We start from the raw sequence: 13,685 nt of genomic DNA, 5'->3' as shown, positions 1-13,685 counted from the left end.
GATGTTTCTATCATGTGCATTGTGCCGAAACAGGAAGAATCCAAACATTGGAGGGTGAAGAAGAAGATATCAACACAAGTCTGAGTCGCTAGTCTCACCCGCCATCTTCCATGTGCTCTAAACAAAACACTGTTTGGCCACTAAATCAGCGCCTAGCCCTTTTCAACAGGAAGAGTAATACAAATCAATGGTGGAAACAATTAATATAAATTAAATCCAACATCGAAAACCTTTGAATATCTTACATTACTATGGAGATAGTGTGAAAGGACAAAAAGAACAGCAGAAAGTCAACACAATCTCATGCAGAATGTCTGCCATCATTAATTCAGGAAACCCATGCATTTGTAGGCCTATTGATTTTTTTGCCTCAAAAGATAAATACATTTTAAATCTTTTACTATGCCTTAAATACTCCAAATACAGGGTATGCAACATTACTTTTCCTCACTTAAGGCCTGAAATACTGCTATTATTGACTCACCCACCACATAATCAAATGGTATCCATTCTTTACAACACACCTGCAGTAGTGGCCCCGTAAATCAAAGTCCATTAGATGAGGTGTGATCCAAGTCAAAGAAGACCCTCTGCCCAACCGGAACCCTCAGCGTTGCAGAATCTTTCCATTCTACTGGAAAATGCTGGTGTAATTATTGATGAAAGGGGCTCCACAGCCACCTGATGCTGTGTCTCGGATGGGCTCGGACCCAGAGAAAAAGAGCTTTAATTCTCGATTCCAAACACTACCGTAAACTCACTAAATTCACTCAAAGAGACAACGTCATTCTTGGTGCTTGTTTTCAAGGTACATTCAAACGGATGACGTGGCTCCGATGGTGATGCAACGCAGCATTTCCAGCCGTGCCCTGGGGCGAGTCCTTCCTGAAACATGCTCTCATACTATTCTAATGTGTTTTCTTGCCTCAACTGATCTTTCATTTATATTGCTACAGAGCTCAACGCTAGCTCTGTAACATCCCATGGCCCACAGGTTATTTTTCCTTGGCTGGTTATCATCTAAACTCAATTGTATTTGTACTGCCCTGAAAGCAGTTACAGTCTCAAAAGACTTCTCAGGCAACTGACCCTTAGGACAACTGTTAATATCAAAAAATAAACCATGAGAGAAGGATCCCTCCTGCATACCTCCTGCAGACTGATAGGATGAAAAGCAAAACAGAGTTTAAGTTTAGCTCAAATTGTTATTGTTTGAAGATAAGAGTGGTGGGGACTTCCGTTTATGACCATCGACTAAGCAGTCGTGTGGGCCGGATGCTCTGGGAAATTCCCGGAAATTATGTCATTTCTTTGTATATAGACTTCGGCAAACATAGGTTATTATACTTACAATCCCTGTGATGTAGAAAAATCGAATAATAACACAAGCTACAGACCAGAAAAATACAGTGTATGTCTTTATTGAGTGTATTTTGTGGAAAGATAGAAGAGAGAGGGAAATTCTTGGACTTGGTATAAAGTGTTTGGCGCATTTCATTGAAACATCGCTCATACTCAATGACATGCCCTATTTAAAAAAAGTTTCCCAGTGTTGCCGTGGGTCATAACCATGGGGATAACGCCTCCCTCTCCTTCGTAGAACTCTCAGCCTGAAAATGTTTCATTTTCACTGTGTTCTTGAGCTGAAACAGGGCGTTCACTTTCACATTATTACATTTTACAGTCTTGGTCAGCATCATTGTAATTACAATGAACAAATACTAAAACCCTCCCAATATTGAGACCGTACATCCAGTAATTATTCAAGCAAACAGAACTTCCATGCGGTGGAAGTTCATGCGGTTTTAATTATTTAATAATTGCTTTGCTTTGAGGCCCTTTTGTTTGATCCATTGAAGAGGTCTTCTGAAGTGCTTAATGACAGACCCCAACCCCGATAGAGTCAGGAACTTTCTTTCAAGATCCAGTTGGATCAGTTCATATATTAAAAATATATATATACCGACCCGTTATGTCAGAGAAATGACGACACGTCCATGTCCGAGAGGAGATGGTCTCTGGATCCATGAAGGGTTGGGGCTTTTATGGACCCGACAACCCCGGTAATTAAAACTGCAGAAGAAAATGCTGTTGCTGCTGAAAACAATAGCGTTTAGCCGTTCTACTGCGATAACATTCATCATGTTGAACACAACATATGGTAGCCAAATAAAAGTACATCAAGATAACAAAGACCAAATGTGATGAGGCTACACTTCTGCTTTAAAGATGTGATGTGCGTGTCTTAGGAGTTGAACCGTAGCAGTCTGCGACACTTGATTCACTTAACAGCACTTACTTTCCTCTAGTCTTCATCCCTAATTTGCATGAAGGAGCCCCAGACAGAGGAGGTGCCACTTGCTTTGACCTTAATATTAATTTATCTGAGCTTATTTCTCCCCTCAGTGAAGATGGTATCTATCTTTACCGTATGCCTTTCCCCAGCTCAGCTCTGACTCAAGTCAACGCACTGCTCAAAAGTACAACGCACTGTACTTTTCCCCTTATTTGACGGTTTTGTGGCTTTTGTAATCAGATTCTTTTGGTCAGCATAATCATCACAAGTTACTCAAATCTTCCATGCGTTCCTCTTGAATGCTGATCATGGATCTTCACTGATCCATGCGGGTATTAATGAACAGACCCGGGACCAGGTCATAGAAGGGGACCTGTTCCCTTAAATAAAGGGTGGTCCTTAAACCGTATGGGTCCCCGATCTCTGATCCTAGGGCTCTACAAGCTCTACTCCATTACCTCCAAAGCACTAACCTCTTTCTGTGCACCACTTCTCCCTTCCTTGTGTATTGTTATGTTTTATGTTTATGTTATATTATCTCCACAACTCGATCCATCTTTGCAACACTGAGCCCCCAGTTTCAGAAACTCTATGGAAATATGAACAAGTATTTTATACAAGCAAAGCAGCCCCCATTCTCAAGCAAAGATTAACATGTTCAATTGAATGGAAAAACAGTACAACCGCCCCATTTAGTATGGTCTCTTCATTCTCACGACAGGATCATAGACTAAGACTAAGACTCAGATAGACCACATATATATACTATTAGTATACATACATACATATACTATATCCTGTTAATTTGTATATGATCTCTCTCTCCCGAAATTAATGATCCTGTAAAATTAGCTTAATTATATATATATTGTGGCGACCACGGGCGTGGACGCTGGTTCCAGGTTGTGCCGCATGGGATTCTGGGGGGTTCAACTATCATAGGGGTTTGGACCTTTTCGGGAACCCCTGGGTTACCTTGTGGTTGGTTGTTGTGGGGTTAATTGTGTGTTGTTCCATTGTTCTGTGATGTGTAGTGCGATCACAACCGTTAGTGAGAGTGTGGTGTGTGTTGGTCAGGTGTGCCGTGTCTCTGTTATATGTGGGCTCACGTCTCATTCTTCCTGTGCTGTTCCCCACTATATATATATATATATATTTACATACATACACACACACACACCTTTGTTCTGTGTGTTACTGTGTGCGTGTTTGTGGGATGCTTATGGCTCTGCACTAATCCTGTAGTATCCATTCCTTCATGAAGGTCGGAGGGAAAATGTTAGGAAGTCAAAGCTAGTACCGCTCCCAGCTGACCTTTTATTCATCTAACTCTGTGTGTGAGTGTGGGTTTCTTTCTCATCAATTGCATCAGTACACAGGCTGTGCTACTAGTAAAGACAACGTATATGGTAAGTGTGGCTAAAAGTTGAGCGCACACACACATATATATGTATAGGAGAAAACTATATTTTAAAAAGTATTTATATACTGTAGCAGACAGTAATTTGAAGCTATAATTCATTTTTTACAATCTCAGAATTGTTTGCCAAAACAGTTCCCTCTGAGTAATTGCCCAGAATTGTATCCATGCCAAGAAATGAGTGGCTGCAGTGAATGCAGGATGGATGTTCTGCAAGCCCTTAACAATCAGTGTAGTCATCATGACCAGTACATCAGAACAGTACTTTTCACAATGCTTAGTAGAAGCAATGGAAAAATAATAAAAAAAAAAGATATATATATATATATATATATATATATATATAATTGATTATGGCAAACGCACGTGAATCCCACAGCCTTGTTTTGCTTACGAGAGGATGAATCAGAAAAAACAAAACCAATTGGATTAAGAGACAACTCACTTTATTCCCAGTGGGACCTCCTGGAATCTCAGGATTAGACGCCCGCTCCAGTACTGCGCACCATTGGATCAAATATTCCTAATTATCAGAGCTTTCTTACACCTTTGCAACTTAAGTCAAAATCCCACTTGATAAATCCCTCAGGCTACTAACGAAGGGGTGATCTAACAAAGTACATGGTGTATAAAGCGCTTCTCATGATCAATCAGCCAAACATTCAGTGTTTCTTCTGTTGTTTTATCTTCTTCTGATTTGAGTCTGTGATGTAGTTAATAATGTAGTTGCAAGTTACAGCAGGAGTCAAGCACTTCCACCAGCCTGTAAATCAGTATCTGACACACATTGAAAACATTTGGTTTGGATCTCACCAAGTGTAGGTCAATGGCGGATGCAGAACGTGACAGATGGGTGGGCCTGGATTAAGTCGGGGTGGGCCTGAATCTAGGGTGTCCCAAAATCAAAGCAGTTGTCCTGAATCCTGAATTCAGAAGCACCACTAAAGGGACAGTGTTTCCCATACATAGACATAATTGATTCCGCTTTTTTTTCCCCCCAGCGCGATTTGATAATAGCCTATAACTATCATTCCGTTTATTCATCTCCGAGCAGCTGTCGCGTGCCCTATGAGTCTTATCATTAAGAACTAACTTTAAATAATTAATATTGCGCTGAATCATTTCAAATGCTTCTTCTTGCTTTAAAATTGTCTCAACAGGTGACTCTGAAGAACAATAGATAAGCATACAGGTATATTTAACCTTGAATCTTATGACAAATGCACTTAATGTTAGTGGATTTGGATAAAAGCGTCTGCTAAATGCCCTACATGTAAATGTAAATGTAAACTACTAGTTCCAGCCAATATATTAATTTCCAGAGGGATAGTAATGTACTGGCTATGCACCCTAGGTTGAACCTTGTGATGAGGGTTTTGACAATGGCCCTCACACTTTCTGCTCTGGAACCCAATGTATCTGTTTTTTCTAAAACCTTTACGAGGTCCCAACTGCTCAGATCTCAAAACTTGCAGGTGGAAGTTCTCCTGCTAAAACAGAGGTTTTCCAGGAGGTCAACCAGAGGTTTACATTCCAGTTAAGGGATGTAATTGGAAGGACACTTTTCCCCATGGGTTAAGCTTGTTCAAAAACACGTTGCCACCATGTTGTGCTTCGGGAAACGGCTTTAAGTCTATAGCCCTCCAAACTTTAGACAGTTTGCTTACTTTACAATGTTTTAAATGCTATGAAAAAAAACTATCTGGACCATATGTTAGCTCCCGTCCAGGATTAAGGTATCTGCTTCTTAAATTCTCTGAGATTTTGGTGTAAAGGTTTGGCTGGAAGGTATGAAGAGTGGGGATGATTTATCTGTTTGATTTGTAGAACTTCCATAGTCGTTTGTCTTTAGCCTCCCATGCTCTAGCCATATAAATATATATATAAATATAAATATATATATATATATATATGTATGTATATATACATATACATATATATATATGTGTATATATGTGTTTTTCCCTCTGCTGCTGGAAAAAGCTGAGTTTCCGCCTGTGCCTTCCAGGGTATAAACAAGTCTTTTAAATACTTTCTTTCTTTATTCCTGAAATCTACCAGCGGGTGAAAGATCCTATGTAACTTCTTCACTTCCAGGGTAGTGAACTGTTGCCTACTTGTTTAGTGCTTGGAGGTGAGAGGAGAGGCAGAGGGGTTTCAATAGTCGGCCCACTCTGTCATCAGAAGGATGTTTTGTTTTGCTGAATGCACGTCGATGGTGAACGTGTTTGGGAACCCTGGATTACGTTACGTTTCAACATAAAATTATATTTTAGAAAGTCTACAACTCTAACCCTACTCGATTTATAAAAATAAAGTAATATATAAGCTATTTAATTTGAATTTCAGGTTTTTTAAACATATACATGTGTATATATATATATATATATGTAACTATATATATAAACCGATGAACAAACAAACAAACAACTGTTTTGGTGATGTAGTTGCATGTACAGGAATGTATGCAATGTATTTGATTGCATGCTTTCATACTGACCTGAAAACCCACCCTGCCAGTCAGACCCATGCTACTGTATTTGTATGAACATAATATATGTACGCCCAGCCGGCTATGTTGCCAGTCAAAAGCCCTCATCCAGTCTGTGGCTCAGGAAATTTTTCCCCTGTCAAAAATTGTTAAAAATATATATATACTGTATATATATATATATATATATATATATATATATATATACATACAATTTTCTGTGTAACACAATTTAATCAGCGGCCATTATTGTTGGAAATAAAATACAAAACATTTGCAATGATAACGAGAGCAGATGCAACTCTATAAAAGCCAGTTGTTGATTTGTTTTGAACCTCCCCTGCTATTGTGTGATTACTCACTTGTTTGTTAAAGAATAATCAAGTCAATAGGTCAACACTCTAAACTGTGACTGGTGAAGTGCAGTTACAAAGATGTTCAATTACCAATTAAATAAATAGAATGCCCATCGTGTTGCTGTGCTCCGTCCCCCTTTCCTATTAAAGGCCACTTGTTTAGTGCTTGGAGGTGAGAGGAGAGGCAGAGGGGTTTCAATAGTTGGCCCACTCTGTCATCAGAAGGATGTTTTGTTTTGCTGAATATTAACCAACCCGGTCGCTAAATGCACGTCCATGGTGAACGTGTTTGGGAACCCTGGATTACGTTATGTTTCAACATAAAATTATATTTTAGAAAGTCTACAACTCTAACCCTACTCGATTTATAAAAATAAAGTAATATATAAGCTATTTAATTTGAATTTGAGGTTTTTTAGAACCAAACACACACATATATATATATATTATATATACTGTTTTGGTGATGCAGTTTCATGTACAGGAATGTATGCAATGAAACCCACCCTGCCAGTCAGACCCATGCTGCTGTATTTGTATGAACATAATATATGTTTGAACCTTCCAGTCAGACCCATGATTCTGTATTTGTATGAACATAATATATGTACGCCCAGCCGGCTGTGCTGCCAGTCAAAATCCAGTCTGTGGCTCAGGAAAGTTTTTCCCTGTCAAAGATTGTTAATATATATATATACATATATATATATATATATATATATATATATAATTTTCTGTGTAACACAATTTAATCAGCGGCCATTATTGTTGGAAATAAAATACAAAACATTTGCAATGATAACAAGAGCAGATGCAACTCTATAAAAGCCAGTTGTTGATTTGTTTTGAACCTTCCCTGCTATTGTATGATTACTCACTTGTTTGTTAAAGACTTTGTTAGCCAGCCTGTCTTTTACGAAAACGATGTGATGTGGTTGATCACTTTTTATGTTTTTTGTTATTAACTAAAATGTCTTGTTGTGAAAGACTGCTTCAATTTCCTGCAGTATTTGCTCATTTTTTGGCAGTTGCTTTCCTGAAGACAATATTTTGTGTCCGTTGGATTCTGTTAATCTCTTCGGTGAGACCACCTGTCTCCACTTGGTTGCAATAATTTTGTCTTTCAAAAAAAGAAACACAAAACAGACATTAGGAGCTGATTATTGTTTATAATAACGCAATTGGATTCCTGCTATAGATCATCATCATTGCGGGCAGCCCTTCTGCACACAGACACACAGATACATGCACACGCACGCACACATACACACGCACACACCCACGCTCGCACACTCATTCATACCCTGTATAGATTCCTGATTGGCGAATCATCAGCCTATCTCTTTCTGCTGATCTAACAAACATTGATTGCTGATTACAGCCCCCCCCCCCTCCCACCCAAACACACACACACACACACACACACACACACACACACACACACACACACACACACACACACACACACACACACACACACACACACACACACACACACCTGCCCCTTCCAGCTCCACATCACCTTAATCACTCTGTCAGGTCTCAGCTAAAAAGCAGTGATGGCTGCTGTCTGCCGGGCACAATGTTAATATTTGATGGGATGTGCTACGTTGTACAAAAATAACAGACACTTAACTTGTCTCCACTCTAGGGTGGTGGCGAGAGATGACAACTGTGAGCGAGAGACAGAGAAACAGAGAGAGAGACAGAGAGAGAGAGAGATTGTTAAGGTGAGGGAGAGTGAGTCATATGATTTACATGTGGATACAAGAATAAGAATATTAAAGGTTGATAGGTAGGTAAGGGTGGTGTTTCTGAGTGGGTGCATGTGTGTGAGAGGCACAGGTGGAGAAACAAATAATCTCTTATGGTTCCTAGGCCCATGGCCCTACACAAAGTTTATCCCCTGGAAATAAGGTATTTTCCATTTGAAAATGTAATAAGAAATAAAATATGATACCTTGATATCTTGACTTGATCTAAACATTGCCCTTTCATCGACTCTAAACTGAGATTGAAAATGCATCAAATATTAGGAAAACGGTTATTAAAGAACATTAAAGAAGAATCTATTCATTAAACCACTTGGTGTTCAGCCCCTGTTCTGCCTAACCGCGAGGAGAGAGTATTTCACACATGGGGTGGATTATCGATCCATTTTAGGTTCAGCGTGTTTCAAAGCCTTGGTAGGCAGGGACGAGTATTCAAAACAAAGTCTTCAAATTCAGGAAGAAGAAATGGAGGATATTTCTCAACAAAATACAAAAATAAAATCAATTCTGCAGCAACAGGCTGCTCTGCCAAAGCATTTGTATGTCTGCCATACCAGATAAGCCAAAGACTCTAAGGCTCAGGGGTAGGTTAGTTGGATGAAATGTAGGCGATTCGTAAAGCCTTGATGGTAGCCAATCATTTCATGAATTAAACATCTGTCACTGTTTGAAAGACAGACTTACAATTGAGGTTTGTTGTAAGTTTAAAAATATAAACCAGTGTTAGGAGCATGATCAATTTAAGTAGTAGTAGTAGTAGTAGTAGTAGTAGTAGTAGTAGTAGTAGTAGTAGTAGGCTAGTAGTAGTAGCATTCACAGAGAGCATTTTATGAATTGTGAATTAGTAAATATTAAAAAAGGGTGGCTAGACAATGTTTAACCTATTCACACTACTTTTCCCCTTCATAAAATGACTTCTAAGATGACTTCTAAGATTCAATGCAGTGGAAAATAGGGGACATACAATTTCATCTTTTGACAGAGAAATGTAGACAAATGTACTAGGTGTTACTTTTAGCATTTAATGTCTTATCAGAGTACAATTCAAATGATTGTGTGATAATGTGTGATAATGTGAAAATGTGTGATAATGATACAGGTCTTTACTGAACAAGAGACATTCACAGAGTTGACAAAATAGTTAACGGCCCGAGTTGAAGTCTGAAATACTACATATTGCTCCATTCATGGGACGGCCAGTGGAGAAGTCCTAGTGAGGACAACGCACTGCCTTGCCTCATAAGACCATTCTGATCTTGTGTGTTCACTGTTTCTCTCACACATCAGTCCGGCCCACAGCACGTGAAAAGGCTCTTTAAAAAACCTAGAAATGTCATCCAGCTCAAAACAAGCAAGCCGTGCCACTGCCAAAATAAAAATAAACAAAAGCAGTGCCTAAAGAAAGTGTCACAATCTTCAGAGCGATCAAAACTGTTTAATCTAAAATAGACGGAATAACAATGTTTAAAGATGAGAACAGAAATCTGCAAGAAGGGCTTTTTCTCTGAGGAGAATTTGTTTTTTGTTTTTCGGATTTGTCAGGAGCGAAGAGAGCAGCAGTGTCACTGAGTTACTTAATCTGATTGGCTGGAGTCCATATTTGGAAATCAATTGCTGCGCTGCCAAGGCCCGACTGATATTCATTGCAGACCGCCAGACTTATCTGGATGGTCTCCCGCGGTTCGGCCCATGCTGGCGCCCTGACACGCATCAAATGAAACACGCCTGGTGTAAATGTAAGGTCGCTACACCAAATTCAAAAGCCTTTCACAGCCATCTAAGCCTTCTTCAAATCCCAGCATTTCACTCCCCTCTCCGCCAAGAACCTCTAAAGGTCTCTTTTGGCCCGGAGATACTGCTGTAGCTGTCAGAAAGGCAGGGAAGTGTGAGGTGGTCAGGACATCAAGAGAGAGAGAGCTGGCGTGCGGCCTGCGGCCTGCGATGCAAGGCTTCCAGCTCAGAGCTCACAATGCCGTCTTTCTAGGGCTTCTGCTGATCCCGTCTCATTTCATTACAAGCTTCCCAGTGGTGGGATGATAATGCCAAACGTCACCCCTGAGTGTCACATGTTACAGACGGCCCTCTATGTCGGCAGTCTCTCTCCCGACTCAATCAGATGCTATCTGACTGCTCTTTCTAACCCAGTTCTTCCTGTCTCTCCCGCTCTCCTCTTCCTCCTCCCTCTCGTTCTCTCTCCTCTCTATTCCCTGCCCTGGTTCTCCGTCTTTGTAGTAGACATGGGCATGTGTTATTTGTCCCCTAATATACTGTTTCCAAACACACATACCCAATGTATAAATAGGGTGCTACTTAGCATATCAAAGACAACCGAGGCAGGGAGTTAGAGAGAGAGAGAGAGAGAGAGAGAGAGAGAGAGAGAGAGAGAGAGAGAGAGAGAGAGCGAGAGAGAGAGAGAGAGAGGGGGGGGGGGGGGGGGGGGGGGGGAAGCGTGAAGTGAAGAGTGAAAGGTGAAAGGTGAAAAATAGAAAGAGGTAATGAGAGACAAAGAGGAAGGACTGAGGGAAAGGAAACGCGAGTCACGGGAAGAAAGGCGTCTTGGTGAATGGGACGCTGGTGTTCTTCTGTGATACTGTCACTTCCCCTCAGCATAACGGTGACATGCTGACTTACACCAACAGCGAAAGGGGAGGTGTTGTCCAAGTCATGCATATAGACAAGCTCTCACACACAAATGCACACGCACATGCACACGCACACACACACTAGGAGGAAGCCTAGTACATCCCAATACCTCTGGGCTGGTTCAGAAGTCAATTCAAGAGGCAGGTTATGGACATGTCAGAAATAGAGAATAGAATAGAGTAGAGGATATAGCAGGCATCACCAAATGGCGGACTGCGGCCCGGGTCTCCGGACCCACTGACGGTTCTGCCCGGACCCGTTAAAATTCTAATATTCAATTTAAAAAGATAAATCATAAGTGCATGTGCAGCTAATCTAGTTAATACGACAGGAGCGTCATCAATAGCCAAGCCAATAAAATTGATTGTTTGCCTTCCTTCATTAAAGATTGTGTGGATTTTGGCGCAACACAAGAAAGCATTCAGCGATGGGACAGTTGTGAAGGAGTGCTTGAATGCGGCTGCAGAGACTTTACTTGACGGTAAACAAAAAGACGACATGTGTGGAAAAATCAAGCAAATACCATTGTCAGCTACAACAACAACCAGAAACTCTGAACTATTAGCAGAGGATGTACTGGCACAGCTTGATGCAGCTGTTCAGAACGCAGTATGCATATCCTTAGCCATTGATGAGTCCACAGATGTAACGGATAATGCCCAGCTTTTGGTGTATGTAAGATTTCTTCATAAAGAGAAGAAAGAGATGTGTGAGGACCTGTTGGGTTTAATGGCACTTGAGACATACACAAGAGGAGAGGATATATACGAGGTGATAAAGGAGATGCTCACAAAAAGAAAGATTAATCTGAAGCAAGTAGTCTCAGTCACCACAGATGGTGCACCTGCCATGGTTGGGAGAGAGAAGGGGGCTGTGGCACGGATGAAACAAGACAACCCTGATCTCATAGCCTACCACTGTATCCATCAGACTGTTCTCTGTGCTATTCTGTCTGAAGGGTTTGCTGAAGTAATGAATACCATGATGAAACTCATCAACTTCCTCAAGGCATCCTCATCCATTCAGCATCGATTGCTAAGAGAATTTCCAAAAGAAACAGAGGCAGATGCAAATGACCTACTACTCCACAACAACGTTAGATGGCTGAGCAAAGGGAATGCACTGGGACACTTGTGGTCCATCCGAAAGGAAATAGCTGCTTTCTTACAGCAGCTCAAGAGTCAAAAAGCAACAGTTTGCAAACTTTTTGCAAGATAAGCACAAGATGGATGTGGTGTTTTTTTGGTGGACATCACAGGACACCTTAATGAGCTCAATTTAAAGCTGCAGGGTCAGAAAAATTCTATCTGTGATTTGATGAAAAATGTTTGCTCCTTCCAGATGAAGCTGGACATTTTCAAAGAAGATCTCCAAGGAGATTGTGAGCACTTCCCACAAATGCGGGAACAAATTCAGGGTGAGAGAGACATTTCTCCTTATGTCTGCTTCATAGACAAGCTGATTGGAAACTTTTGTCAACAATTTGACAGCTTCAAACTTGGACACCAGCTCCTCCTGCTAATCGAGAATCCATTCCTTATCAGAGAAATCAGAGGATTTTCAAAGGAGGTGACACAGACCTTCAAGTGGGCACATCCTGGATCTTTACAGTTAGAGCTCACTGATCTGCAAGCAGATATTGCTCTGAGAGAGCATTTTGAAACAACTGACTCTGCTACTTTCTGGTTACAGATTGTGCCTGAAACGATGTTCCCTGGTCTAACCAAAGTAGCACTTCACACCTTAACCATGTTTGGATCAACTTACAGCTGTGAGACAGCTTTCTCTACGATGAACATTATTAAAACAAGGTACCGTTCCAGGCTCACCAATGAGCATCTCCACATGAGCATGAGAATGGCACTAACCCCATTTAAGCCAAGATTCAAACTGCTGGCAGGACAGTTACATGCCAATTTCTCTCACTAGGAAAGGAAGTTGGAAAGGGAGGAAGGTGAGGAGGAAAGGAGAGAGAAGAAAGGGAGCTGCTCAAAGCTCTGCACTTTTCTTTTATTCATTCTGCCCTGTTCTATTTTACTTGAAATGTAGGCTTTAGCCTAAGGTCCCTGTGTTATTTTATTTGAAATGTAGTTAATACATGTAAAAAAGGGGGTGGGCAGCTCAAAGGTCTTTTGTTAATTTTTTTCTTAAAGATGCACTTTAATTTTATTCAAAAGATTCTGAATGTTTTGCATTACTTGAAATATAGGCCCTAAGTTCAGGCTGCTCAAAGCTGTGTTTGCACTTTTTATTTATTTTATTCAAAAGATTCAGAATGTTTTTAGGCTACTTGAAATATATTTTATTCAGGAGAAATTCAGTCTCTGTTGTCTGTTATTGATAAAAGTATATTACTTTGAAAACACTTGAAGTTTGACAATAAATTATATAGAAATGTACGTATGTTGTTGATTTTATTTACATCAGGGTACACTATTTCGGTACACTATTAAGATTCGGACCTTTGCTGGGAGGAAATTTTAGTAACTGGACCTCTTTGAATTTTAATTGAATACCCCTGGAATATAGAATACAAAAGTTGTATTTTTCTTTGTGTTGTAAAATATCTAGTTATTATAAATTATATTTATGGCAATGCTAGGTAATATTGCTAAACGATAATAAAATGAACATGTTTTTATGCGTGTACAGAATAAGAGGTGGTTTACAAGCTTGAGAAGTGAAAAACACAGAGAGCTAGAATAGA

At 40.2% G+C, this 13,685-nt stretch overlaps 1 pseudogene across 1 annotated transcript; it reads left to right on the top strand.

Moving 5' to 3' along the window:
* Nucleotides 1-11,962: 11,962 nt before the first annotated feature.
* Nucleotides 11,963-12,907, top strand: LOC311345247 (SCAN domain-containing protein 3-like; annotated as a pseudogene). The gene has a single exon. The product of its transcript is annotated as an SCAN domain-containing protein 3-like (transcript).
* Nucleotides 12,908-13,685: the final 778 nt, after the last annotated feature.

The sequence above is a fragment of the Micromesistius poutassou genome, assembly GCF_964030765.1.
Source record: "Micromesistius poutassou genome assembly, chromosome: 6".
Taxonomy (NCBI): Eukaryota; Metazoa; Chordata; class Actinopteri; order Gadiformes; family Gadidae; genus Micromesistius; species Micromesistius poutassou.
Note: the sequence above shows the minus strand (reverse complement) of the source record. Positions and strands in the feature narration are given on the sequence as shown.